Source organism: Amia ocellicauda, chromosome 6 (genome assembly GCF_036373705.1).
Source record: "Amia ocellicauda isolate fAmiCal2 chromosome 6, fAmiCal2.hap1, whole genome shotgun sequence".
Lineage (NCBI taxonomy): Eukaryota > Metazoa > Chordata > Actinopteri > Amiiformes > Amiidae > Amia > Amia ocellicauda.
The window spans coordinates 42,648,294-42,674,214 of NC_089855.1; the positions used below are offsets into that span (position 1 = coordinate 42,648,294).

Sequence of the window (25,921 nt, forward strand, 5' to 3'; positions counted from 1 at the left end):
GAAACCAACTAAGTCTTTGCCAGCAACAGAAGAGTTAAACTGGGAGAAGGAGATTGAGTCGTACGAGGAATTCTTTTAAAGGACTTTATCAAATAAAGAATTTTACAGACTGCGCTGCCCGCCTGTGCCCACCTGATCAGTGGAGTTTTTACAGCTGGACACGTCGACTGTATACGAAAGTGTCAGTCATTTAAATAGCTACTGAGTCTTAAGAAACTCGATCCTTGGAACGAACAGGGCCCTGCTTTCCTCAAAGACTTTGTCTTCAAGTAACTATGGTGGAAACCCTGCTTACAAAGAAGATTTTGTGCACAACCTTGGAGCCTTCAAACCAGTGGAAAATCGGTTTGGAAAAGACTACATTCGCGAAACCCCAACTTCCAGGTGCATCGATTGAGTGGAAGTTCTTGGACAAAGCCGAACTGGACTGCCTTTGTTCCAAACCACACGGACCTCGTGCCGTGTGCTGTTATCTGAGCCCGAAGCCAGAGAGGCCTCTCTGCGACGAAGTTCAGATAAGTTTAACATTTTGGAGTTCATGATTCATGACATTTGAGAAATAAATTAGAAATGTTAATCTGTGATTCATAACTCTAGAATGTGTAATATCATTTAGTTTTCTTCAATATAAATGTGTGTTGCATTAAACTGTTTTGTTGATAATTTTAGAAATAAAATCTGTCAACGCCGAGAAATATCTTCTCATTCCTGTTTAACTGTTTAGTCTGAAATTGACACAAGTTAATAGACACCAGATTATAGGTGGCCCTGCCTATCCTTAATCATTGAATAATAATCAGTTAAGGGAAATTGTGGTAACAAGTAATGATAGGATCTTTCTCGGCACCTACGTAAATGAGACTGATATATATATAACGAGAAGTTACCTGACATAAATACTATCCTGCGTAGTTATTTAATGTCTGACTAACAATACTAATGAGAGACTCGCCTTCGTCTTACTAACCGGTATTGTGGTCAATGTGTTTATAACCTTTTTTGTTTAACCATTTGTGTGATATCATATGCGATCACATGGTCTTTGATTTGGTCAAGGAAGTGATTTGTCTTTGAGTTGTTGATCTAGAGATGAATGTTAATTAGTTTTGCCCTTTTGTATAATTGGTGTAGTGCTACATTAAGTCTTTGTTTTTGAATACATTTGACAATTTATATCTTTGGAATTGGAGTCTGCGTCCAATTTTTACAGAAATTGAGTTCTACAAGATTCCAGGATTCGTGATAAGGTGATACTATAAATTCACTTCTTGAATTGAAATTTATAAGTGTACCTTACGCTACAATAAACAGAACTATTATTTTGAAAGTGTGCAATTTGTAGCCGAAACCGAAGCACACCGGAGCGCGGACGGAACAGAGTCGGATTAGCTATCAAAGATAATAACTAATAACACAAATAGACACAGACAATAATAACAACGGTGGTGACAGCACAGCCGTGAAGCCAAATAACCGAGCAATAATAATTGTTAATAAACAATAAGCAATGCTCGTTTTTTCAGTCAATCTAAATAAATAGTTGAACTGAAAACTCATAGGTCAATTGGTTTCTCTTTTAAGATTCTTTTTAGAGGGAAGATGTGGTCAAGTCACAGATGTGCAATAATAATTTATTTTGACAAAAATAGGAAACTAATATCATTCAATTATATTACTGAAAATAAGTAATATTAAGCTTCTGCTGGATTACAGTAAGAAACAGATAATACCCATTTTCTTCTTTCTCCTCACAGTACATCTTATAGGCCAGTCTGGTCAGGCAGGAAGCAATGTGTCTCTCTCTCTCTCTCCTCTCCAGCTCAGTCTTATCGTTGCAGGATGAAGAAGTTAAGAGAACTCAAATTCTCATTGTTTTCCGTTTTATAAGGTTTCCTTCCATCCAATAGCATTTTGCCACCACCATGACGTGTCTTATGCTAAAGTAATCTAGAAGTGGGGGGTCATTTTGAATTTGGCTAAGAGCCAATCAGAGGACATGTCCCTTTTGGTCTCTGGTCACAAAGATAGGGTTACCAGGGCTACCAGGGGATATCAGGGGCTACCAGATGAAAGGGAGGAGGTCTGTTTCCTCTACCAAACCAGATGGTATAGAATTTCCCATAGAAAAATACATTCTAACAAATAATATCTTACAGTACAAAACAGGGATTAAATTAAGAATTTTAACCACAAAGTATTGGCTACAGTTATGATGCCTACTTCACTGTTCATAGTATTGCCTACAGTTATGATGCCTACTTCACTGTTCATATGCACACAGTTTCTGAGGTCTGGACCACTGCACAGTAGTCCCTGGAGTTGTAGTCCAGACCACTGCAAAGTTCGTGCTGAAGTGATCTGGATCACCACGCAATGGCCCAAGGACCACTGCAAACTTGAATTTCAATGTTTTTGTGTAATCCATGTTGCAATAGCACCTACCATGTTCCTTTGTGGTGAGCTGGTTAATTCTGTTCTGGGAAAACCACAATCCTGCAGGTTTAATAAGTCTCTCTACACATCAGTCCCTGAGTACCTTCAACCAATGGTAATGTTGACCAATTAAGCCCAAGAATTGAGTCAATTAAGTTGTCAAGGACTACCCAGTAAAGACGTGAACTCACGACTAGGTCACACTGTGAGCTCTCCAGAGCAGACATTACACTGAGCTCAGTGTGAGCTCACTTAGCGCTTTTCCACCGACATGGTGCCGGTGCTGGAGCCAGAGCCGCTGCTCGGCCTGGGATCCAGCTGATCTTTTTGTGAACCGGCCCGCTTTTCCACCGGTTTTGGAATCGAATGCTGACGTCACTGGATGTGGGCGTTCCCAAGCGTGGAGTAGAAGTGGAGAAACACAGCAATAATAATCGGCGCCTATGGGAAGGGCGTTCTGTACTGCCCAGAAAAATCTGGTTACGACTCTCAGTGACCTCATACCCAGCCTGGCAGCCAGGCTGTCGGCACCAACCTACTGTCCCCTGTTAAAATCCAACAAATCCCTCAGCCGGATCACGTCGACCTTAAGCAGGACTGACCTGAGGCTACTGGAGAGCAGTAGTGGACAGCTAAAACCGGGGTTATACAGCAGTGGCTCCTCTAACAGCCAATACAGACTGCTGCCCCCCAGCTCCCTACCCAGGGAGAAGCGCTGCCACACCTCTAAAACAGCACAATAAAAAACAGGCAGGGAAGGAAGTATATGGGGACGTGTCTTATGTAAAAACATGTGTCTGTCATAACAAGTGTCCAGGGCGGGAGACACTGGGGATCTGGAGGGTACAGGAGCCTCTGAGCTGCCTCAGCCGAAAGGCACTCAGTCTGCTTAACAGATCTACCAACCCCTGTCCCCCCTCCTGGAGCGGCAGGTACAGCACTGCTTTGCACACCCAGTGCAGCCCGTCCCAGAAGAAATCCAGGAGCAGGGTCTGTATCTGGGACACCAGGGCCGGTGGGGGGTCCAGACATGCATAAGTGTGCCAGAGCATGGAGGCCACCAAGATATTAATAACAATTGCTCTCCCCCTAAAGGAGAGCTGGGGCAGCAGCCAGTGCCATGCCCTCAACCGGCCCTGTACCCTCTCCAGCAGGCCAGCCCAGTTCTCCTGCGTCTCCCCCAAAGTCACACCCAGCACCCGAGGGCCTGAGAGAGACCACTGCAGCCCCACAGGGAGGGCAGGGGGTGCAGAAACCTCCCACACCCGAACCTGATGAGCGCTGCTCTTGCCCCAGTTGACCCTGGCTGAGGAGGCCCTGCTGAACTCCTCCAGACACTCCCACAATGACCTGGACGTCTCGCTGGCCAGACTGTGTGTCTCAGCAGCATAGGCCGACACCCTTGGGTGACAAAGGATGGACAGCCCGGCTAGCAGCCTGTGCAGCAGGGGCTCGATAGAAAGGGAGTATAGCATCCCTGACAGACTGCAGCCCTGTCTGATGTCTCAATGGATGGGGATAGGCTCACTCAGGCCACCATTGATCTTCAGCACAATAAACACATGACAGTACAGCAGCTGAATAAATTCTACGAACCGCGGGCCGACACCTACTGCTCTCAGCACCTGAAACAGGCACTGCGGCCGGCATGATGTCTCTGAGCCGCTTAGCCAGAGCCTTAGACAGGATCTTATAGTCCTGACACAGCAGCGCCACCGGCCTCATGTTCACAATGGAGGACAGATTCCCCTTCTTGGGCAGCAGGGTCAGAATAGCTCTACGACAGCTAATGGGCAGCAGCCCAGCTCACAGTCCCTCCTGCAGCACTGAGAGCAGGTCCGGGCCCAGCTCAGTCCAAAACTCTGAGAAAAACTCCACAGTGAGCCCATCCAGCCCCGGTGCCCAGCCCTTATTGAGCTCTTGCATTGCGCAGGTCAGCTCTGCCAGAGTTAGTAGGGCCTCCAGCCCCTTGACCCCATCCTGTGGAAACTTAGGCAGACCCTGCAGAAACTGCTGCTGCTGCTCCAGGCTGCCTGGCTCTGCGGAGTACAGCTCCCTACAGAACTATGTGGTATGACTACACATCTCTTGCCCATCCTGCAGCACGCGGCCCTCAGCCGTCCTCAGGCAGAGCATCACCCTGCTCTGCTGCCGCCTGCATTCCAGCCCAAAGAAGAACTTGATGGGCGCATCCATCTGTGTCAGGCTCTGGAACTGCGAGCGCACCATTGCTCCTCGAGCCCGCGTCCTTAGCAGCTCTGACAATGCCTGCTGCATAGCTTTGAGGTCCTCTAATGTCCCTGAATCTCCAGAGTCCAAGGCTCGGTGGAGCACCTGAATCTCTCCTTCTAACTCCTTCTTAGATTCATTCTAGCTGTCAGTCCTATGCTCAGTGTACTTCTGGCAGAAGAGCCTGGTCTGAACCTTGCCGATGTCCCACCACTGTCTCAGGGAGGCAAACCTAGGGCGCTCTGATCTCCATCTCTGCCAAAAGAAAAGAAAAGAATTTCAAAAAATCCTGTCCAGCAGCAAGCTATTATTGAAAAGCCAGTAGGCACTGCGCAGCCGGACAGGAGGCAGGGTGACACTCACAGTGATGAGACAGTGGTCAGTGGTCAGGTGGGGGTGATATGGCAGCCACCGATCAGATTGACATGATGTCTAAAGGTATAAAATCCAGCCTGGCTAGCGACATAATGCTAGAACCCGGCCTCACCCAGGTGTACTGTATCACCTTTGGGTTGGCATTCCTCCAGACATCGACCAGATTGTGCAACTGTGTATTACCTTCCAGCTGTTTTGCCGACTGTGGACTGGGCTCCAAATGATTCCTATCTAATCTATAGTCCACAGTACATTTCCAATCACCCCCCCAAAACCAGGATCTCCTCAGCCCCACAGTCTGCTAGCGCTTTGCTGAGCACCGAAAACACTGACAGTCTGTCTCTCACAGCATTGGGGGCATAAATATTAATAAACACTGTACCATAATGTTGGGTGTATTTTTATAAGAGCATTTTAGCTCTGAGCTGAAGCACTGACCTCTCCCCCCCAAGTTATCAGATTTTCTTAACTCATCAGCTTGGAACTGGTTTACATCAAAGTGACAGTTTTGGGGAGGATGGCACCAAGAATAGGCCAAATAGTTTGGAATCCTGCTGTGGGATGTCTGGAGAAGTGGGCCTGTAGGTAATATAACTCTTTGAACTGGAAATCCAATCTCACAAACTCAAGAACCAATCACCTATTGATCTGACAGGTGTATACAGAACAGCACACGGTCTCTCTCTCTCTCTCTCTATCTCTCTCTCTCTCTCTCTCTCTCACCTGAACCAGAAACTCGCTGCCACAGCTCAACCTGAACCAGAACCAGAAACCAACTAAGTCTTTGCCAGCAACAGAAGAGTTAAACTGGGAGAAGGAGATTGAGTCGTACGAGGAATTCTTTTAAAGGACTTTATCAAATAAAGAATTTTACAGACTGCGCTGCCCGCCTGTGCCCACCTGATCAGTGGAGTTTTTACAGCTGGACACGTCGACTGTATACGAAAGTGTCAGTCATTTAAATAGCTACTGAGTCTTAAGAAACTCGATCCTTGGAACGAACAGGGCCCTGCTTTCCTCAAAGACTTTGTCTTCAAGTAACTATGGTGGAAACCCTGCTTACAAAGAAGATTTTGTGCACAACCTTGGAGCCTTCAAACCAGTGGAAAATCGGTTTGGAAAAGACTACATTCGCGAAACCCCAACTTCCAGGTGCATCGATTGAGTGGAAGTTCTTGGACAAAGCCGAACTGGACTGCCTTTGTTCCAAACCACACGGACCTCGTGCCGTGTGCTGTTATCTGAGCCCGAAGCCAGAGAGGCCTCTCTGCGACGAAGTTCAGATAAGTTTAACATTTTGGAGTTCATGATTCATGACATTTGAGAAATAAATTAGAAATGTTAATCTGTGATTCATAACTCTAGAATGTGTAATATCATTTAGTTTTCTTCAATATAAATGTGTGTTGCATTAAACTGTTTTGTTGATAATTTTAGAAATAAAATCTGTCAACGCCGAGAAATATCTTCTCATTCCTGTTTAACTGTTTAGTCTGAAATTGACACAAGTTAATAGACACCAGATTATAGGTGGCCCTGCCTATCCTTAATCATTGAATAATAATCAGTTAAGGGAAATTGTGGTAACAAGTAATGATAGGATCTTTCTCGGCACCTACGTAAATGAGACTGATATATATATAACGAGAAGTTACCTGACATAAATACTATCCTGCGTAGTTATTTAATGTCTGACTAACAATACTAATGAGAGACTCGCCTTCGTCTTACTAACCGGTATTGTGGTCAATGTGTTTATAACCTTTTTTGTTTAACCATTTGTGTGATATCATATGCGATCACATGGTCTTTGATTTGGTCAAGGAAGTGATTTGTCTTTGAGTTGTTGATCTAGAGATGAATGTTAATTAGTTTTGCCCTTTTGTATAATTGGTGTAGTGCTACATTAAGTCTTTGTTTTTGAATACATTTGACAATTTATATCTTTGGAATTGGAGTCTGCGTCCAATTTTTACAGAAATTGAGTTCTACAAGATTCCAGGATTCGTGATAAGGTGATACTATAAATTCACTTCTTGAATTGAAATTTATAAGTGTACCTTACGCTACAATAAACAGAACTATTATTTTGAAAGTGTGCAATTTGTAGCCGAAACCGAAGCACACCGGAGCGCGGACGGAACAGAGTCGGATTAGCTATCAAAGATAATAACTAATAACACAAATAGACACAGACAATAATAACAACGGTGGTGACAGCACAGCCGTGAAGCCAAATAACCGAGCAATAATAATTGTTAATAAACAATAAGCAATGCTCGTTTTTTCAGTCAATCTAAATAAATAGTTGAACTGAAAACTCATAGGTCAATTGGTTTCTCTTTTAAGATTCTTTTTAGAGGGAAGATGTGGTCAAGTCACAGATGTGCAATAATAATTTATTTTGACAAAAATAGGAAACTAATATCATTCAATTATATTACTGAAAATAAGTAATATTAAGCTTCTGCTGGATTACAGTAAGAAACAGATAATACCCATTTTCTTCTTTCTCCTCACAGTACATCTTATAGGCCAGTCTGGTCAGGCAGGAAGCAATGTGTCTCTCTCTCTCTCTCCTCTCCAGCTCAGTCTTATCGTTGCAGGATGAAGAAGTTAAGAGAACTCAAATTCTCATTGTTTTCCGTTTTATAAGGTTTCCTTCCATCCAATAGCATTTTGCCACCACCATGACGTGTCTTATGCTAAAGTAATCTAGAAGTGGGGGGTCATTTTGAATTTGGCTAAGAGCCAATCAGAGGACATGTCCCTTTTGGTCTCTGGTCACAAAGATAGGGTTACCAGGGCTACCAGGGGATATCAGGGGCTACCAGATGAAAGGGAGGAGGTCTGTTTCCTCTACCAAACCAGATGGTATAGAATTTCCCATAGAAAAATACATTCTAACAAATAATATCTTACAGTACAAAACAGGGATTAAATTAAGAATTTTAACCACAAAGTATTGGCTACAGTTATGATGCCTACTTCACTGTTCATAGTATTGCCTACAGTTATGATGCCTACTTCACTGTTCATATGCACACAGTTTCTGAGGTCTGGACCACTGCACAGTAGTCCCTGGAGTTGTAGTCCAGACCACTGCAAAGTTCGTGCTGAAGTGATCTGGATCACCACGCAATGGCCCAAGGACCACTGCAAACTTGAATTTCAATGTTTTTGTGTAATCCATGTTGCAATAGCACCTACCATGTTCCTTTGTGGTGAGCTGGTTAATTCTGTTCTGGGAAAACCACAATCCTGCAGGTTTAATAAGTCTCTCTACACATCAGTCCCTGAATACCTTCAACCAATGGTAATGTTGACCAATTAAGCCCAAGAATTGAGTCAATTAAGTTGTCAAGGACTACCCAGTAAAGACGTGAACTCACGACTAGGTCACACTGTGAGCTCTCCAGAGCAGACATTACACTGAGCTCAGTGTGAGCTCACTTAGCGCTTTTCCACCGACATGGTGCCGGTGCTGGAGCCAGAGCCGCTGCTCGGCCTGGGATCCAGCTGATCTTTTTGTGAACCGGCCCGCTTTTCCACCGGTTTTGGAATCGAATGCTGACGTCACTGGATGTGGGCGTTCCCAAGCGTGGAGTAGAAGTGGAGAAACACAGCAATAATAATCGGCACCGAGGCGACTGTGTCTTTAACATCACAATCAAACTCATACCGCGTCTATGGCAAATCGTAACCCATATGTTACATATGTTCCATAAATATGTGTTTTGCAGAATACACAAGCAAACGTTATGCAATATCAGCATTTTATCGACTCACATAATAGATCTTATTGTTCTTTAACATTGATGAGAATAATTAACAAGAATTCATTTACTGTTGAAGATGTAACCCTTACCCAGTGGCTAACCCTAACTCTATGATACAAATTTTCCCTAAACACTTATTTTGCAAGATCAATAAAAAACCTTTAGGAATTTTAAACTTTTAAAGATACACATAGGTAATACCAATGTGCTTTAACAATGCCGAAAATAAAAATGTGATTATCTATAATAGTGAAGATATTGTATAGATGTATATCTATCATATACACAAATAGAAAAAAAAAAACAGTTTCATAACCGAATATAGAACTGAAACTTTCACACAATCCATGAAAAATTGAATTTAAACATTTACAGTTCTTAGCAATTCTATATATCAATTATATTCATAACCCTAACCCTAACACTAACACTTACTTTAAGTTAAAAATGTTCCCTAAACACTTATTTTGCAGGATCAATAAAAAACTGTCAGGATTTTTTAAACTTTTACTGACACACATAGTTAAAAGCAATGTGTTATAACTTTACCACAAATCATAATCCGTATATCTTTAATTGTTTTGACATTATTAAGATATAATGCATCTTTCACATAAGGAACATTTGTAACATGATAGGAAAAACAAACAAATGATGTAACTTTGAAAATATTCAATATTACAGCATACAATTTGTCAGGCTTTATGACAGAATTTATGACATAATCTGTAAAAATCAAGCAAACAGCATTTGGTGTTCACGAGAAAAAAAATATGAGATCAAAGCTATCAGACTTTAGCAGCTGGTGTATAAACACACATACGATTATACAGCATTTTTTGCAGCTTCGCAAGACCAAATTTTAAATGTTGTTGGTAAATTAGATAATTAGTGCGGACCCTCTATTTGCATTTGATCCCCTCTATAATTGCTAAAATAAAGTTTTACTGACATTATTTTGACCTTACCACTGCATAGGACACATCTGTAACATGAATGCTACTGAATGGCACATACATTGAAAACTACGGAGAATTGAGACAAATCCAATTTACACTTCATAAATAATCTTAAAACGTTTCCAAACAAGGCAAAACCCACTTGAAATATGTTCATTCACATTTTTGGTAAACAAAAAGAGAGATTGTTACATATGTCCCCTATGATGCATCTACAGAGCGAGAGACAGAGACAGAGAGAGAGACAGAGACTAACACAGCCACCCAATCACACACACATACACACACACACACACACTCTATCTCTCTCTCTCTGTCTCTCACACACACACACATACACACAGCCAGCAAGACACACAGAGCCATCCAGCTCAGCGTTGATATCACATGACAAACCTATCTCTTAAGCTGACTGCTATGACATCACAGAGCACGTGCATTCCGTTGCTTGCCGTCTGTCAACCTCTCAGTCACTGCCAGCCGGACTGTCTGGCTGGCTGGATGGGGGGGCTGTTTGCTGCTGCTGTGTACCTTAGCAAGCTTATTTGCTTGACCGGCCTTCCTCCTCCTCTACCCACATGCCCACCTATGCCCGATCTGCTGTTCACCTGGATCACAGCAAAACCCCAACAAGGCAGAGCCTCCAAAGAATGGTACAAACTCATCCACGTTCCCCTCCATGAAGAGGAACCCGAGTCCAAGACGCTACCGACCAGCTATACATATTTGTGTGTATTAAAGATCACATTTTATTACATTTTGTTTTCCTGTACTTTATTACATCTTATTGTGATTTATAATTGTATTGTTTCTTTTCCATATATATGTTTGTATGTATGTATGTATGTATGTATGTATGTATGTATAAATGTATGTTTGAATGTCCAATTGCTTTGACAATATGAATGCACTGAATTGAGAGAGAGAGAGACAGAGACAGAGACAGACAGACACAGAAGACAGACAGCCACCCACCCACCCACTCTCACACACACACACACACACTCTCTCTCTCTCTCTCTCTCTCTCTCTGCATGCTGGGAGTTTATAGGGGAAGTCAGTGATGGTGGGAGGTTTGTTTGGAGAGAGTGTGTGTGTGTGTGTGTTTTTACTACTCTTTTTCTTTCCTTTTCTTGTTTTTTTATAGATACTTTTAATCGTTTGTTGGTTTTTAACGATTCGGGTTTAGGGGGTTGTTTTTCGATTTAGATCAGCATGGCGTTGTGGGCAGGGAGACCCCCCCCTTCATTTAATTACGAAACGCTGACCCGAAAGCATAGGTTTATACTCGTGTCCCAGGAGTAGGTGTCGGTAGAGGACTGTGCGATGGAGATCGGAAAGAAGGTCGGCTTCCAGAACATCGTCTCTGCGGCTCGAATGAATAAGGGCATCGTGGTTTTTCTGAATTCTGATGCGCTGGTGAAGGATGTGATGGAGGAGGGGGTCACAGTGAAGGGGACCTTCCTGCCCACGCTCCCTATGGCCACCCCGGCTGTAAAGGTGGTTACTTCCAATGTGCCCCCCTTCCTGAGCAACGATCTGCTGGCGGGGGATCTGAGTCGCTATGGCCGGCTCACGTGCGCCATTAGGAGAGTGCTGCTGGGCTGCAGCGCCCCGGAGCTGAAACACGTCCTCTCTTACCACAGACAGGGTTTCATGGTGCTGGCGGACGGCGCCGATGAGTTAAGCCTGTCTCTGAAGTTTAAGATCGAGGGGTTAGTGTACGTGGTGTTCGTGTCAACTGATACCATGAGGTGTTTCAGGTGTAGGGCGCAGGGGCACATCAGTCGCTCTTGCCCTCAGGGAGAGGCTCCGGCGGCCGGTCGAGAGGAAGGTGAGGAGCAGGCAGGGCCGTCTGGTGTCGGCTCTGCAGTCCGGGGGAGCGATGAGGGGGAGGCGGTGGCAAACGCTACTGGCCTCGGTGGGGACAGAGTAGGGGAGCCTAGTGGGGAAGCTGCTAGCAGTGAGAATGCAGAGCAGCCACGGGCTCAGTTAGCCGAGGAGGGAGCTCCTGTTGCTGCTGATGCGGCCGCCACCAAGACTGAACACTTAGCCAGTGATGATGGGTTTAAAGTGCCCAGGAAAAGACAGCAGAAGCAGTCTGCCCTGTCTTCTGAGGCCGTTGATACAGTTGTCTAAAAAGGCGAATATTGCGAGGACGGCTGGTGGGAGGATCCCGGAGACGGTGTGGGGGCTGTGGGGCGGCGGGACTCACAGTCAGGGGAGTCTGTCTGGGGGAACCTGCCGTTTCAACCCAAGGTGGCCGACCGGCTGCGGCGCCGGGAGTCTGAGTGCAGTGCTGCGGCTGTGGAGAGCGCAGACTGGGTCAGCACTGCTGAGGGGCACATCGCTGACTCCCAGGGCGAGCCCGTCTCCACTGACACTGTGGGATACAGTGCTAAAAGCAATAAGGATTTTTTAAGAGAGACCAAGGGGAAGAGGAACGTAGTTTTAGAAAACTTCTTCCCTTATGCAAAGCAGTTCCTGGCATCTGCACAAGTGATCCTGCAGGATGTGGCACTCGCGGAGTTTAGTGAGCCGGAGTGCTACAGGTTAAAGAAGTGGAAAGAGTGTTGTCAGGACTGCTTTGCAATCTAAAGATGATGGTTAATAGTATGTTTTTTTATGTCTCAATTTTTATTTGTACAAGAGACGCACGCAGACAGTGTGAATGAGTGTGAGTGGCAGCGGGAGTGGAAAGGAGAGAGTGTGTTTAGCCAAGGTTCTAGTGTGAGTGGGGGAGTGGGGATTTTATTTTCACACACTTTTAAAATTGATTATTTTAAGAAAACAGAGTTTGTTGGTGGAAGATTGTTGATGGTAAAGGCTGAGAGCGGGGGAAGGACCTTTGTGTTTATTAATATCTATGCCCCCAATGCTGTGAGAGACAGACTGTCAGTGTTTCCGGTGCTCAGCAAAGCGCTAGCAGACTGTGGGGCTGAGGAGATCCTGGTTTTGGGGGGGTGATTGGAACTGTACTGTGGACTATAGATTAGATAGGAATCATTTGGAGCCCAGTCCACAGTCAGCAAAACAGCTGGAAGGTAATACACAGTTGCACAAATGGTCGATGTCTGGAGGAATGCCAACCCAAAGGTGATACAGTACACCTGGATGAGGCCGGGTTCTAGCATTATGTCGCAAGCCAGGCTGGATAGATTTTATACCTTAAGACATCATGTCAATCTGATCGGTGGCTGCCATTTCACCCCCACCTGACCACTGACCACTGTCTCATCACTGTGAGTGTCACCCTGCCTCCTGTCCGGCTGCGCAGTGAATACTGGCTTTTCAATAATAGCTTGCTGCAGGACAGGATTTTTTTTAATTCTTTTCTTTTCTTTTGGCAGAGATGGAGATCAGAGCGCCCTAGGTTTGCCTCCCTGAGAAAGTGGTGGGACATTGGCAAGGATAAGACCAGGCTCTTCTGCCAGAAGTACACTGAGCATAGGACTGACAGCTTTAATGAATCTATGAAGGAGTTAGAAGGAGAGATTCAGGTGCTTCACCGAGCCTTGGATGCTGGAGATTCGGGGGCATTAGAGGACCTCAAAGCTATGCATCAGGCATTGTCAGAGCTGCTGGGGACGTGGGCTCGAGGGGCAATGGTGCGCTCGCAGTTCAAGAGCCTGACACAGATGGATGCGCCCATCAAGTTCTTCTTTGGGCTGGAATGCAGGCGGCAGCAGAGCAGGGTGATGCTCTGCCTGAGGACGGCTGAGGGCCGCGTGCTGCAGGATGGGCAAGAGATGTGTAGTCATGCCACATAGTTCTGTAGGGAGCTGTACTCCGCAGAGCCGGGCAGCCTGGAGCAGCAGCAGCAGTTTCTGTAGGGTCTGCCTAAGGTCCCACAGGATGGGGTCAAGGGGTTAGAGGCCCCACTAACCCTGGCAGAGCTGACCTGCGCAATGCAAGAGCTCAATAAGGGCTGGGCACCGGGGCTGGATGGGCTCACCTGCTCTTAGTGCTGCAGGAGGGCCTGTGAGCTGGGCTGCTGCACATTAGCTGTCGTACAGCTGTTCTGACCCTGCTGCCCAAGAAGGGGGATCAGTCCTCCATTGTGAACTGGAGGCCAGTGGCGCTGCTGTGTCAGGACTATAAGATCCTGTCTAAGGCTCTTGCTAAGCGGCTCAGAGACATCATGCCGGCCGCAGTGCCTGTTTCAGGTGCTGAGAGCAGTTGGTGTCGGCCCACGGTTCGTAGAATTTATTCAGATGCTGTACTGTCGTGTGTTCAGTGTGCTGAAGATCAATGGTGGCCTGAGTGAGCCTAGCAGTCTGTCAGGGATGCTATACTTCCTTTCTCTCGAGCCCCTGCTGCACAGGCTGAGGCAGTTGCTAGCCGAGCTGTCCATCCCTTCTCACCCAGAGCAGGCGGTCAGGGTGTCGGCCTATGCTGCTGAGACACAGTCTGGCCAGCGAGACATCCAGGTCATTCTGGGAGTGTCTGGAGGAGTTCAGCAGGGCCTCCTCAGCCAGGGTCAACTGGGGCAAGAGCAGCGCTCATCTGGTTGGGGTGTGGGAGGGTTTTGCCCCCCCTGCCCTCCCTGCGGGGCTGCAGTGGTCTCTCTCAGGCCCTCGGGTGCTGGGTGTGACTTTGGGGGAGACGCAGGAGAACTGGGCTGGCCTGCTGGAGAGGGTACAGGGCCGGTTGAGGGCATGGCACTGGCTGCTGCCCCAGCTCTCCATTAGGGGGAGACCAATTGTTATTAATAACTTGGTGGCCTCCATGCTCTGGCACACTTATGCCTGTCTGGACCCCCCACCGGCCCTGGTGTCCCAGATACAGACCCTGCTCCTGGATTTCTTCTGGGACGGGCTGCACTGGGTGCGCAAAGCAGTGCTGTACCTGCCGCTCCAGGAGGGGGGACAGGGGTTGGTAGATCTGTTAAGCAGGCTGAGTGCCTTTCGGCTGCAGGCAGCTCAGAGGCTCCTGTACCCTCCAGATCCCCAGTGTCTGCCGCCCTGGACACTTGTTATGACAGACACATGTTTTTACTTAAGACACGTCCCAATATACTTCCTTCCCTGCCTGTTTTTTATAGTAATGTTTTAGAGGTGTGGCAGCTCATCTCCCTGGGTAGGGAGCTGGGGGGCAGCAGTCTGTATTGGCTGTAAGAGGAGCCACTGCACTGGAACCCCGGTTTTAGCTGTCCACTCCTGCTCTCCAGCAGCCTCAGGTCAGTCCTGCTTAAGGTCGACGTGATCCGGCTGAGGGATTTGTTGGATTTTAACAGGGGACAGTGGTTTGGTGCCGACAGCCTGGCTGCCAGGCTGGGTATGAGGTCACTGAGAGTCGTAACCAGATTTCTCTGGGCAGTACAGAACGCCCTTCCCATAGGCGCTGTGGAGCGGCTTTTCCAGGCTCTCACGCAGCACTGCTGGCCCAAGGACCCTGACACTGTCTTTCCCCTTGTTTGTCTGTGTGTCTCAGTCACCCCTAGCTCATCAGGCCACCTACTGTCGCCTCACAGTCTGTGTAGTGTGTCTGTCTCCACAGATCATCGTCAGGAGCTCAATCAGCTCAGTGTGAGGGAGCTGCACCATCAGCAGCTGCAGCCCCTCCCTGACACCCCCTGGAGGGAGCACCTGGCTCTGGGGGAAGATGCCTGCCCGGTCTGGAGGAGCCTGAACAAGCCCCTGCTTCTGCATGGCTTCTGCATGGCGTCATCGCAACAAACTCTATTGCACATACACTGGACCCCAGAGTGAGCGACACCTGCCCCTACTGCGGGGAGAGAGAGACACTTTTTCACTGTTTCTGCCACTGCCCTAGATTAGAGCTGCTGTTCACTGCACTGGAGAGCCTGTTCAAGCAGCTGGGCCTCCTTTTCTCACGCACTGTGTTTATTTTGGGAGTCCAGTACAAGCAGCGCCACAGACATGTTTGTCAGTTAGCAAACTTTCTAGTGGGGCAGGCTAAGCTGGCTATCCTGAGCAGTAGGAGAAGTCAGACTGAACGTGGCAGCAACAGTGTGCACTCTCCCTCTTCAGGTCTCTCGTAAGCTCCAGAGTGCGACTGGATTACAATTTCTACAGCCTGACGGGAGACCTGGAAACTTTTCTGCAGATGTGGGGGGTCGGGGCTGCCCTCTGTGCCATTGACTTTGGACATTTAAACCAACTGGTTTAATTCACTTGAATATTTTACTGGTAGCACGTGTGTAGTGGTTATTATTGAGGGTTTTTAGAATAGGCTGTGTTTTTTTAATGTTTTTTAGGTGTTTCTAGTTTGTTTTAAATGTTTTGTTAGTATTTCTTTAGTAAAATAAAGGTGTTAATATTCAAAAAATCTCTCTCTCTGTCTCTCTCACACACACACACACACACACACACACTCTCTATCTCTCTCTCTCTCACACACACAGACACACATAGACAAAGCCAGCAAGACACACAGAGCCAGCCATCTCAGCGATGACATCACGAACCTCTCTCTGAGCTGACTGTTATGACATCACAGAGCACGTGCATTCCATTGCTTGCCGTCTGTCAACCACTCAGTCACTGCCAGCCAGACTGCCTGGCTGGCTGGATGGGGGTGCTGTTTGCTGCAGCTGCTTACCTTAGCAAGCTTATTTGCTTGACCGGCCTTCCTCCTCCTCCGCCCACATGCCCAGCTCTGCCCGATCTGCTGTTCACCTGGATCACAGCTCCGCCCCAACAAGGCAGAGCCTCCCAAGAATGGTACAAACTAATCCACATTCCCCTCCATGGAAAGCTTTAACAAAAGGCAAAAGCGTTATAAGTAATGAAGAGGAACCCGAGTCCAACACGCTTACGACCAGCCATACATATTTGTGTGTATTAAAGATTACATTTTATTACATTTTGTTTTTCTGTACTTTATTACATCTTATTGTGATTTATAATGATATTGTTTATTGCTTTGACAATACAAATGCACTAAATTGAGAGAGAGAGAGAGAGAGAGAGAGAGAGAGAGAAAGAGAGAGAGAGAGAAAGTGCTAGGGCACATCTGTAACATAAACTAGGGAACATTCGTCACACGCTTAGGGAACATTCATATCATACAGGGAACATTTGTAAGACGAATTAGGGAACCTTTGTGACATACTAAAAGGACATACTGGTAAGATGTTGGACACATTTGAAACAACAAAAATGGCATTTGGTTATTTATTAGGGACATTTATACCAGTCTGAGCAAATATCTATGCATATTCCAATGTTTGCTGCAGGACTTACAGATTGAGTGAGGGGGTCAATATGTTTGATTCAGAACTAACCACTGCTTCCTCAATTTTGTTTTAAACATAATTTAAAAGAAAAGTGGGCTATACATTGGTCTGGAAAAATGCAGCAATGGTCCCTAAAGCAATTCTTTTAGTTTTTTGACACAATTCCTTAAACCCATTTTCTGTAAAATATGTTATCAACTTGCATTAATATATCATCCAAACGACAATGATACTAATAATGAAAATGTTCATATTATTATATTCTAAGGGTTCTAGTCTATTGTGTATTGTATTTATTATCAGGCCCTTCTCTTATGTTTTACAGTTGTTATTATTATTCCATACAATACAGGGATTAAATTAAGTATTTTAACCACAAAGTATTGGCTACAGTTATGATGCCTACTTCAGTGTTCATATGCATACAGTTTCTGAGGTCTGGACCACTGCACAGTAGTCCCTGGAGTTGTAGTCCAGACCACTGCAAAATTCGTGCTGAAGTGACCTGGATCACCACACAATGGCCCAAGGACCACTGCAAACTTGGATTTCAATGTTTTTGTGTAATCCATGTTGCAATAGCAACTACCATGTTCCTTTGTGGTGAGCTGGTTAATTCTGATCAGGGAAAACCACAATCCTGCAGGTTTAATAAGTCTCTCTACACATCAGTCCCTGAGTACCTTCAACCAATGGTCATTTTGACCAATTAAGCCCAAGAATTGAGTCAATTAAGTTGTCAAGGACTACCCAGTAAAGACGTGAACTCACGACTAGGTCACACTGTGAGCTCTCCAGAGCAGACATTACACTGAGCTCAGTGTGAGCTCACTTAGCGCTTTTCCACCGACATGGTGCCGGTGCTGGAGGCCGAGTTGCAGTTACAAATACAATGCCGAGCACAGCAGTGCAGTGCCACTACTCCTCTCTATCCAGAACACAAAGACGTGCGTCACTCTAACCTGTCCGGCTTTACAACATGCAACTCAAATAATATGTTCTTAGGGGAACAACATAAGGGATAAACTGATGTTGCAGTAATTAAATCACAATAGATGTATGTCAGTACAATAGGAACTTTTTTTTTTTTTTTTTTTAAGAATGGCAAATTAGGAGCCATTACTGTATTGAACTGTAATGTAACATGAAAACAGGTATAAACCAAGAAAGAACTAAATCTTTAAACTTGTCAGGTTTTATAACTTTAAGACCACTAGGTACATGCAGCAGGGAATGCCACAGGAGTCTGGGGTCGCTGAGGTAAGAGACACAGTCTCTGGGTGCACTGTGACTTGGGCATCCCGAAGGCTGGAAGAATGGGTGACACCTGGGCATGGCTCAAGTGCTAGAGCAGGCTGTGGAACAACACCTGGAACAGGTAGCATATCCCTCTGGACAGGAGCTGTAGAAGAAAGAAGAGAGAGAGACGGCATCGAGTGATGACTGGAGCTCGCTGGAACTGGAAGTGGGTAAGGGACGTCTCCAGACAAAGCCGTCAGTGTTGATGGCGGACTGACAGGTGCATCATCAGGATCTCTAAACAGCTGTGGAGGCGCTTCTGGATGAGCAGTGTGGTCAGTGTGGATGGTCTCAGGTATACCATGTTGACAGATGAAGTCTTCAAACAAGCATTGAGCTACACTTGTTGCACGCTGATCTTTAAAAGGAAAGAGATTCACATAGCATGTAAAATAATCCATTACAACAAGAACATACCTGTTGCCTTGAGAAGTGACTGGTAGCTCGGTGAGGTCAGCAGCAATTTTCTGGAATGGACGATCCACCACAATAGGTTGTAAAGGAGCTCTAGCTTTTGGTGTTGGAGCACTGCGAGTCTGACATGTAAAAACACTCTGTACAGAACTTGTAAATGTCACGTGACATGTAAGGCCAATGGCAGATTTTTCTGGCTCTCTGCAAAGTTCGTGCAGTCCCTAAATGTCCACTGAAGACATTTCCATGCAGGTGAGTGAGGGCTGTCTGAATGAGGGATTCAGGAAGAACCAATTGGTAAGTATAGGCTTTCTGCAGAAAGTTTTTAATTTCTTGACAGAGGATCCCATTTTCCAAAGTCAGGCGAGGAAACTCATACCAGAGCTTTTTCAGAGCTGACGGGGAGTTTTTGATTCGTCGTGCAGTAGGTCTTCGGTTATCCATTTCTTTCCATTTCATCACAGTTCTCAGAATGACATCCGCTTGTTGTTTCTGCTTCAGTTCATCAATGTCTATTGCTAAATCTTCACAGGTTTGTCTTACAGGAACAGCTTGTTCAGGCTGTAATTCAGAAGACCAACTGTTTTGCATCTTTTTGGGCCAAGTTTTTAACGAATCGTCTGTAATAGGAACAGAGACCCACAAAAGCTCTCACCTCAGTAGGTGTTCTTGGTGTTGGCCAATCTTTCACTTTGTCCAGCTTCCTGGAATCTGGTCTGAGACCCTTGGTGATTACATGTCCCAGGAAAGAGACTTCATCCCGTGCAAGCTGACATTTACTGGCCTTCAGATTTAGTCCTGCCTTTCAAAAGCGAAGAAAGACATCTTCCACACTCTGCAGATGTTCAGGAAAGGTTTTGCTAAAAACCAAAACATCATCCAAACAGATGAGGCAGATCTTCCAGTGTAGACCACGAAGCACAAGCTCCATTAAACGTTGGAAGGTAGGTGGTGCATTGGTCATTTGTGCCTTCTGTCTGCCTGATATTGTGCACAGTAGCCTCAATAACCTGGAACTCTTCACCTCCCTGATTTATCAGAGAGTAAAAATTTCCCAGTGGTGTGTTACTTGGGACATGGCAGTTGTCATTGGTAGGATTCATGACACCAACGGTTGTTAATCCTTTCTTCGCTGGAGACATTGTTCTGGCAACAAACAGACCTGGGTAGTTGCATTCCTAAGTAATTTGGAGTTGAGATTTGATTTTCTGTAAATGGCTGCAACTTTGCCATGATATTCATCTCAGTCATTGCAGGAATGTTGATTGGCGCAAATGTCACAGCATTGCAACAAAGAGGTGTGATTTGCTTAGAGAACAACAGTGGGACTTTCCAGTTCCACAACTGTAATTGTCCTTGTACATCAATCACTGCATGGTGTTTCTGCAGAAAATCCCATCCGAGTATGACAGCTTGATTGGAATTTCTTATCACTTGAACATCATGATGAAAAACCTCCTCTCCAAGTCTAATACTAATGGTTACAGTTCCAAGAGTATCAAGGCACTCACCAGTCACTGACCTTGCCAACACGTATGTCTTTCTGATAGACTTTGTCTTCAGTGCTGGAATTGACACTCTTAAATTTTCACTGATCAAAGAAATTTGTGAACCAGTATCAATGAAGGCTTGAACAGCAGTGTCTTCAATAACAGCAAAACAATATGAGGTTGGAGACTCTTTTAAAGCTGAAGCTTCAGACTCTGGGTCCCTGATATTCAATGTAGCAGCTACTTGGCCCGCAGCACCTGCTACCACTCGTTTCCCTGATTGGTGGGATCCTCAGAATCAAAGCAAAGATGACGTTTGCTGTATCTGCAATCAGGCCTTCTCTCATGGTGATGTGGACTGGGTGTTCTCCTGGTGTACCTGTCCCTTGAGTGTGAGTAGGATGCAGATGGACTACGAGAATATCTTGAACTGCAGTGCTGATCAGGGTGAGATGAGTGATAGCGATTGCTAGGACTGTTAGTTCTTGAATAGAAACGGTTGCTTGGTGATGGAGACCACCTTTCATATTTTTGCCTATGTAGGGAATGATGTCCGGGTCTTGGTCCAGGAGACATGTTTCTATAAAGGCGAAGAAACATCTCTTTGTGATCTAGAGGAAGAATTATACCCATCAGGGGATGCTTTTCTTGATGCACGATATTTCTCTTGTTTCATCCATTCTGGAGAGGGCTGACGGTCCATTTTCCCCTCTTTGTACTGGCTGTGCACATGTTTGAGATTTTCTTGCTGTTGCTTCAACTGGCTCACCTCTACTCTGAGTGCTTTAACATCTGCTATTAAATCTTGTAGTAATTTGGGGGATTCCTCTGACGTAGATGAAATGGACTTGCTTGACACCATAGCTGTTAGGATATTTCCAGATTTACATATAGATGGTTGTTCCAGAACCTTCTCATTTATTGTGCTTTAGAAATGTGAAGAGGCAGTTCTTAATGCTTCCTGACCCGCTCCCACTTGCAAGCCATTTTTAGGGCTTCCTCCAATCTACTTGCACCATGCTCATAACACTTTGCCTGCAGCACTGGGTCTAAACCAGCAACAAAACGTCTAAAACGCTCCATTTCAATAGCTGGCTGTCCGTAATTGGGAAACGCCTCTTGCACAAGTCTGCTTACTTCGGCTGCATAAACTTCTAATGCTTCTTTAGGCTGACGGGGTCTTGCATTAACAAAAGTTTGAAAATGCAGTAGGTTTTCTTTTCTTCCAAAGACTTATTTTAATGTGTCTACTGTTTTAGCATAGTCTTTTTGCATTTCAGAGGGTAAAGAAACCCAGTATGACAGTGCATCAGCACTTAAACGTGTTGGTACAATTGTTGCAAGATCCTGGTGCTGTTTGTGCAGCTTTTACAGCCAATTCCAGACGCGTGTTCCACAGAGAGAAACTTTCTTTATCCTTCCCATCTCCGTGAAAGCAAGGAGGCAGCTCAACACGATCATGTGTTACTCTGTCGTATTCGTGCGTCTTTCTGCATTAATCGCTTCATTTTCATTTGCTGCGTCAACATTAATCAATCTGTCTATCGGATTTTCCATGTTTTTTTTTATATACTTGTTTAACTTAGCTATTTGCGGTTAACTGACCTGACATAGCTGTTTATTACTTTCGTAAGTTTTTTTTATTATTATTTTCCGATTTTAACAGTACAGTTCACTCACCACCGACATGGTTTTGTCTCAGTCACCCGGAAGCACAGCTCACTGCATCCGGCCTCGGTAGAGAAAAAACAAAAGCAAACAATATCCCTCGCTGCCGCCAGTCTGTAAACCGTGAAACGAGTCTCTTCGGAGGTAGACATGTTGTTTGGGGTTCAGTTTACATCAGGACTCCTTGACACAATTTATTGTTCCTGGCACTTTTGTTTATGTCTCTTATGAACCGAGTTGCAGGTACAAATACAATGCCGAGCACAGCAGTGCAGCGCCACTACTCCTCTCTATCCAGAACACAAAGACGTGCGTCACTCTAACCTGTCCGGCTTTACAACATGCAACTCAAATAATATGTTCTTGGGGGAACAACATAACACATAGCGATTCCTCCCTGCTATAAAGTAAAATAATGTATACGGTGTTTCTAATTTCTTTTTCGATACCTTTTCATATATATTTATATTTTTCAATAATAAACTAATGTCACAGTAATACCAATGAGCTTTAACAATGCCGAAAATAATAATGCGTTTATCTTTAATAGTGAAGATATTGCATAGATGTATATCTTTCATATACACAAATAGAACTGAAACTTTCAGACAATCCATGAAAATGTAATGTAAACATTTACACTTCTTAAAAATTCTATATATCAATTATATTCATAACCCTAACCCTATCACTAACCCTAACTTTAAGTTACAATTGTTCCCTAAACACTTATTTTGCAGGATCAATAAAGAACTGTCAGGATTTTTTAAACTTTTACTGACACACATAGTTAATAGCAATGTGATATAACTTTACGGAAAATAATAATCTGTATATATTTAATTGTTTTGACAATGTTAAGATATAATGCATCTTTCACATAGGGAACATTTGTAACATGATAGGAAAAACAAACAAATGATGTAACTTTGAAAATATTCAATATTACAGCATACAGTATAATCAACACAGAACTGTGTCTATACTGAAAAGCTGTTGACATTTGAAAAGTGACAGAGGTTTGAATTTGAAAGTATCAATTCATAAAAGATACAATGAGCAGGAGCAGGAGCTGTGCGATCCATTACCCAGAGCATCTGAAGAACGCTCAGGCCAGGAAGAGTCTCAGACAACACATACTGAAGGACAACCCAGAGACTCTCAGAGCCGACTTCTCTCAGACTGGAGACCAGCAAGTCACCAGCAACCTGGTCTTCTACACCGAGCACACCGACGCCTGGCACGCTGCCATCTGTCAACTGTACAGGCACATTAAAAGGAGAGGCATCAGTAAAGGAAGGCAGGTGTCAATCAGTGAGGAGGACGACCCAGACACCTCCATGCTGACAATCAATCTGTACCACACTGGAACAGTCTTAATACAGGGCAGCGAGGGCAGCCTGGGCACCTTTGAAAATCAGTTCCACTCACTGAAAACGCTGGCTGACAGAGAGAAAAAGGAGAGACGTGTCCAAAAGAGCACAGACGCAGCCACACAGGAGGAGAGTCCAGCCCCACACTGCCCTGCCAACGGAGGGGAGAGCGCCGCGCCAGAGAACAGCGAGGAATCCACACGCAGCCCAGCGCAGGACACCCCTCAGACACCCGACACAGTGTCCCAGCTGAGGGAGAACATGTCCCTGCTGGAGGTGGAGCTGATGGAGCTAAAAGAGCTGGTGCTGGCCATGCTCACAACCTCCAACACCACAGAGCAGCTAACAGACCAGCTCAACAGAGTCCAGCACGAGCACAAGGTCACAGTGAGGGAGCTGAGGGAGGAGGTGAGGGAGCTGCAGCAGGACAGGGAGGCCATGAGGAGGGAGCTGACGGCCCTGAGAGAGGAAATGCAACGCAGAGACAAGACAGTGCAGAGCCTGAAGGAGAAGCTATACAAATTCACTGCCCACAACAACTAGCCCTCAAGAAACCCAGTAGTGCACAATGTGCAGAGCCCTCCCACCCCAATGACATCCAGACATACTGACTCTCACACAACACACCACTCACACACTGCACCCAACACACACACACAACCTGACCCGAACACACAGAGTGCACCCAGCACACACACACACCCCTGAGCCCGACACACACAGTGCACCCAACACACACACATACCCTGACTCAGACACACACACTGCACCCAGCACTCACACACACCCTGAGCCCGAAACCACTCACAAAACCTGCGCACCACACACACAGGCTGAACCAAACACAGATGAGACCCCCTCACGCAGAAAGACTACCAGGAAGAAGAACACTGAAGTAGCCCTGCTGATAGACTCAAATGGCAAACTCATAAATGAGAGGCGGCTCTTCCCTGATGTCAAGATCTACAAGGTCTGGTGTCCGACCACAGAGAGGGCCATTCAGCAGCTGTCCGAGGAGAGCCTCGGCTCCCCCAGCCATATTATTATACACACAGGCACAAACGAACTGAGGACCCAGCAGGACAAGGTGGCCAGCTCCATCAGAAGAGTGGCGGAGAGGGCCACCCAGACCTTCCCCCACGCCAAAATCATCATCTCCACCCTGCTGCCCAGGAAGGACTTCCACCCCAACACCATCCACATGATCAACGCTGAGATCTCTCGGGGATGTGCTCTGATTCCAAATGTGCACCTGGCACACCACCCCACTCTTGGGGCCCACAGCTTGTTTGACCACATCCATCTCCACTAACAAGCAGTGAGCGTCTTCGCAATGACACTCAAAGACATCGCTCTGGGCCGAAACCCAGCCCGCCCCCACATGGTCACAGAAGGTTCTCCAGCACCCACACCACCCAGAACAACCCCGAGCCAATCAGGAGAGCGGCCCCTGGGAGCCCCCGCCCTCCACCTGCACACCACCTTCCCCAGCCCGAACACCACAGACCACAACCTGTATACGCCCGACCACAGGACAGCAGACCCAGAGTGGAGCCCATCCAGAACATGCACAGAACAGCCCAGCAGCACAGCCAGCGCAACTACGCAGCAGCGGTCAGCAGAGTGGCCGACACCGACACCGGGGAGCTGCAGGAGATCCGACACCTGCTCAACCTCATCTGCACTTATAAGATAAGGAACTGTGCATAACAAAGAAACCACTGCAGGAGGTGACTAGCTATTACCACATCTGAAAATCACCCCTGTAGTTATGTAGTTATATACTGATATATATGGACATATTTTCTTAAAATTATGTAGATATATGGATGCTTACATATATGTGTATATATGTAGATATATGTGTGTATGGGTATGTATATAGTAGTGTAAGTCAGGAGTTTTTTATTTTTTTATTTATTCGTTTCCTATTTTTACATATCACCAGTATTACTATTTATTTATTTGTTTACTTTCCACCTCACACATTTCCAGATATATCTCATTCCAAAGGAGTATATAAATTGCTTAGTTAGAGTAGAAAGAAATGCGATCCCTATCTATCACCATGTGGAACATCCAGGGCCTGGGCTCCTCAGTGTTCGGGCTGAAGAGCACAGACCTGGAGTTCAGAGAGAGAGTGAGAGACAAGGATGTCATCATCGTGCAAGAGACATGGTGTCGGGCAGACGTGTCCAGTCACTGTCCCTCAGGCTACAGAGAGGTCATAGTGCCCTCCCTGAAGAAGCCCTCCGTCAGACACGGCAGGGACTCCGGGGGCATAATAATCTGGTACAAAGCAGAGCTCAGTGACTCCATACAGCCCATCAAAACAGCAGAGTCACACATATGGCTTAAAATAAGCAAAGAATCATTTCTACACAAACCGATGTGTTCCTGTGTGCCGTGTATGTTCCCCCCTCAGAATCCCCATATCTCAATGAGGAGATCTTCCCCAACTTCCAGACTGAGGTCTGCCACTTCCAGGTCCAGGGAAGTGTGCTGATCTGTGGGGACCTGACCGCCCGGACAGGCAGCCTGCCTGACTTCACCAGCACACAGGGAGACAGCCACATATTCGACCACACCCCCTTAAACACCCCCATCAGCTCCCTCAGACACAGCCCCGACAGGGGAGTGAATAAAAACGGGCAAAAATTACTGCAGCTCTGTCAGGGACTGGGCCTGTATATCGTGAATG

At 45.8% G+C, this 25,921-nt stretch overlaps 1 non-coding gene across 1 annotated transcript; it reads right to left on the minus strand.

Moving 5' to 3' along the window:
• Positions 1-16,430: 16,430 nt before the first annotated feature.
• LOC136752030 (U5 spliceosomal RNA) lies at positions 16,431-16,545 on the minus strand. The gene has a single exon (XR_010817210.1). It is a non-coding gene; the product is annotated as a U5 spliceosomal RNA (small nuclear RNA).
• Between the last annotated feature and the right edge of the window lie 9,376 nt (positions 16,546-25,921).